We start from the raw sequence: 4,194 nt of genomic DNA, 5'->3' as shown, positions 1-4,194 counted from the left end.
GTAGCCGCCGCCACCTCCTGTAGCAGTGAATTCCATGGGTTAATCATTCTTTGGGTGAAGAAGGACTTCCTATCATCTTTTTTAACCCAACTGTTCAGCAATTTCATTGACTGGATTCGAACCCAAAGGTTCTACTGCAGATCCACACAGCCACCCTCTGAAACTATCTGATCTATGGATATTCTTGAATATTTGGAGTCATTAATAATACTGGAAGGTCGGCAGTTCGAGAACCGAGTGCCACGTGAAGGAGTGAACTCCTGTCCCTGGCCCCAGCTCCTGCCAACCTAGCGGTTCGAAAGCAAGAAATTTCAAGTAGATAAATAGGGACCGCTTCGGTGGGAAGGTAACAGCGTTCCGTGCACCTTGGCATCTAGTCATGCAGGCCACGTGACCACGGAGAAGTCTTCAGACAGCGCTGACTCTTCGGTTTGGAAACAGAGATGAGCACCGCCCCCTAGAGTCGGATTCGACTGGCTTTCAAGCAAGGGAAACCTTGACCTTTAATAGTTTAGTTGGAGTCCAGTAGCACCTTACAGACAGACGAGATTTTGTGAAAGATCTCCACCCTTAAACCCTGGAGAGTCACTGCCAGTCTGGGTAGACAATACAGACCTCGATGGACTGATGGTCTCATTCAGTACAAGGCAGAATCATGTGTTCACTTACCACCACAATAAAAGAAAGTTATTCCTTGCCAGAATAGCTGTCGCATTCTCTCCCCCCCCCCCATTTCCCAAATTCCAATCCACCAACCCTCCGCCGTGCCCTCTGCAACCTTGCTCAGCCTCTCCCGGTCATCCACAGCCACTCTGCTGTTCACAACCGGGCTCTGGGGGCTCTCCCACGTTCCCAGGAGTTGCAAATTCCACTTCTCGAGCACGGATCGCAAGACTTCAGACTCTCATTTCCTCAAATGCCGACTTAATTTAATCCTCGCCCCCAAGAACGAGCGGAGAGAAAGCAAAACCGCAGCTTCAATTAAGCCCTATTTAATTTGCCACGAGGCTTTCTGAGAATGAAAAATGACTAAACAGCCCCAAACGTGCTCCATTGATTCAGAAATTCTAATCAAGGGGCAGACCCGGGGGGCATGTCATGGCTAGGTGCTGCCCCGGTTACCCTCGCCCTTAAAATCTGAAAAGCCAAGCTTGGTAAGTGTCAGGCCTGCCCCCCGATCTGGCACCTGGGAGCGCTGAAACGGAGGACTCCGTGCCTTTATCATCATCAGAGGCACGAGAGTCCTTGCCAAACCTAAGTGCCAGAGAGGATGAATACCAAACCCCAGGACAGCTTGCACCTGAAGCTGATCAGGCAGTGCCTGGCCCCAGCAGCACGCCACCCGATTCTCCGCCACCTGTCGACTGGCTGAGGAATCAGAGACGCCGGGACTTGGCAACCAGACACAAGGAGGCACACTTGCTCGGTTGGAGAACAATGACCCCGGAGTTCTAGCAGGACCAAGGACTTCGCAAGGCAGTGCTAATGAGTTAACGACCCAGCACGCTATTTGAACAGGTCGCTGACTGCTGGCAAATCGTGCTCACAAACTAGTCCTTCGGACCATAAGCTCTGCACCTCGGACGCTGTTCCTGAGATCCCATACTGACTGAATCCAGTCGGCGTTTTGACAACTCTCTGGCTCTTGATCCTCGGCTCTGCACCCTGACATTCGACACTCGCTTCTCTGGACTCTGACCCTTGGTAACACTCGGACTACGGCTTGGCTTTGTGTATTGGGATGCTGGCTCTGCTTGTTTTTATCTTTCTGGCTTTGACTCAGAGACTGAACTGTAAACTCTCCCTCCCTGCCCGGCCCCCTGGCTCTGTCATGACAGTAAGACACAGAAGAAGCCCCGAATGCCGCCTCCGAATATCTTTCATTGGTGCGTTATTAGCCACTGGGGAATCACACAACATTAAGGCTGAGAAAAAAGATCTAGTCATGCCGGCCACATGACCACGGAGAAGTCTTCGGACAGCGCTGGCTCTTCAGCTTGGAAACAGAGATGAGCACTGCAACCCTAGAGTCAGATTCAACTGGCTTTCGAGCGAGGGAAACCTTGACCTTTAATAGTTTAGTTGGAGTCCAGTAGCACCTTACAGACAGACGAGATTTTGTGAAAGATCTCCACCCTTAAACCCTGGAGAGTCACTGCCAGTCTGGGTAGACAATACCGACCTCGATGGCTTGATGGTCCACAACCAAAGAAAGATATTCCTTGCCAGAATAGCTGTCGCATTCCCCCTCCCCATTTCCCAAATTCCAATCCACCAACCCTCCGCCGTGCCCTCTGCAACCTTGCTCAGCCTCTCCCGGTAGTCCGCGGCCACTCTGTGTTCACAACCAGGCTCTGGGGTCTCTCCCACGTTCCCCGGAGTTGCAAATTCCACTTCTCGGGCACGGATCGCAAGACTTCAGACTATCATTTCCTCAAATGCCGACTTAATTTAATCCTCGCCCCCAAGAAGGAGCGGAGAGAAAGCAAAACCGCAGCTTCAATTAAGCCCTATTTAATTTGCCACGAGGCTTTCTGAGAATGGAAAATGACTAAACAGCCCCAAACGTGCTCTGTTGATTCAGAAATTCCAATCAAGGGGCAGACCTGAGGGGCATGTCGTGGCTAGATGCCGCCCCGGTTACCCTCACCCTTAAAATCTGAAAGGCCAAGCTTGGTAAGTGTCAGGCCTGCCCCCCCCCCCCGATCTGGCACCTGGGAGCGCTGAAACGGAGGACTCGTGCCTTTATCATCATCAGAGGCACGAGAGTCCTTGCCAAACCTAAGTGCCGGAGAGGATGAATACCAAACCCCAGGACAGCTTGCACCTGAAGCCGATCAGGCAGTGCCTGGCCCCAGCAGCACACCACCCGATTCTCTGCCACGTGTCGACTGGCTGAAGAATCAGAGACGCCGGGACTTGGCAACCAGACGCAAGGAGGCACGCTTGCGCGGTTGGAGATGAGCCGGAGTTCTAGCAGGACCAAGGACTTCGCAAGGCAGTGCTAATGAGTTAACGACCCAGCACGCTATTTGAACAGGTCGCTGACTGCTGGCAAATCGTGCTGGCAAACTAGTAGTCCTTTGGACCATAAGCTCTGCACCTCGGACCTCGGACGCTGTTCCTGAGATCCCATACTGACTGAATCCAGTCGGCGTTTTGACAACTCTCTGGCTCTTGATCCTCGGCTCTGCACCCTGACATTCGACACTCGCTTCTCTGGACTCTGACCCTTGGTAACACTCGGACTACGGCTTGGCTTTGTGTATTGGGATGCTGGCTCTGCTTGTTTTTATCTTTCTGGCTTTGACTCAGAGACTGAACTGTAAACTCTCCCTCCCTGCCCGGCCCCCTGGCTCTGTCGTGACAGTAAGACACAGAAGAAGCCCCGAATGCCGCCTCCGAATATCTTTCATTGGTGCGTTATTAGCCACTGGGGAATCACACAACATTAAGGCTGAGAATAAAGAAACTAAAAGTGTTCAAGAGCTATTCCCTGGCTCCATCATCAACCAACCTGGAGACTGCACCCAAGAAACCAGAAACAGATTGAGACTGGGATGAGCAGCCATGAAAGAACTAGAATGTTTGCCTTTTGGGCCCCAACCTGGTAGAACTCTCTGCCAAATGACATCAGTGCCCTGCGGGATCTGATGCAACTCGGCAGGGCCTGTAAGGCAGACATGCTCCACCAGGCTTTTAGATGAGGGCAGCAAGGGTTAAGACTGGCACCCTCTTTTTCTTCCTATGACCCCCACATCCCCTTCCCTGCCCTGCTGCGCAGACAGCACTGTAGTCGGCAAAAGGGGTTTACATCGCCAGGTGGACTGGTTAACTTACTGGTGCATTGTGACAATTTGATGCGGATTCTATTTAAATTGCTTTTAAGGTTGTCAATTGCCCAGAGCCCACTTGCAGGGTTGGGCGATCCATAAATTTAAATAAATAAATAAAACGTCGCATCCAGACAAGAATAAAAGAACTTGAAAGACACTGCAGACTTGGCCAACCTGAAAAATCAGCAGTGGCTGGACATAGCCAAACTCGAACAGGACACAGTATCTTATTCCAAGACACTGAAAGGCTGGACAACACATCCAATTACCAAACAGATTACACAGGGAAGCCATTGGCATTCATAAACAGAAACACAATTTCAACAGGAAAGAAGAGAATTTAAAAATAAATAGGGCA

At 51.1% G+C, this 4,194-nt stretch overlaps 1 protein-coding gene across 1 annotated transcript in view; it reads right to left on the bottom strand.

Annotated features, from left to right (window-relative positions):
* LOC107125823 (potassium voltage-gated channel subfamily KQT member 2-like) overlaps positions 1-4,194 on the bottom strand; it is a gene marked incomplete at its 3' end in the record, with an annotated part of 83,410 nt that overhangs the window by 50,697 nt on the left and 28,519 nt on the right. The window lies entirely within an intron of this gene.

Source organism: Gekko japonicus, unplaced genomic scaffold, assembly GCF_001447785.1.
Source record: "Gekko japonicus isolate JY-2015 unplaced genomic scaffold, Gekko_japonicus_V1.1 scaffold4244, whole genome shotgun sequence".
NCBI classification, from domain to species: domain Eukaryota; kingdom Metazoa; phylum Chordata; class Lepidosauria; order Squamata; family Gekkonidae; genus Gekko; species Gekko japonicus.
Note: the sequence above shows the minus strand (reverse complement) of the source record. Positions and strands in the feature narration are given on the sequence as shown.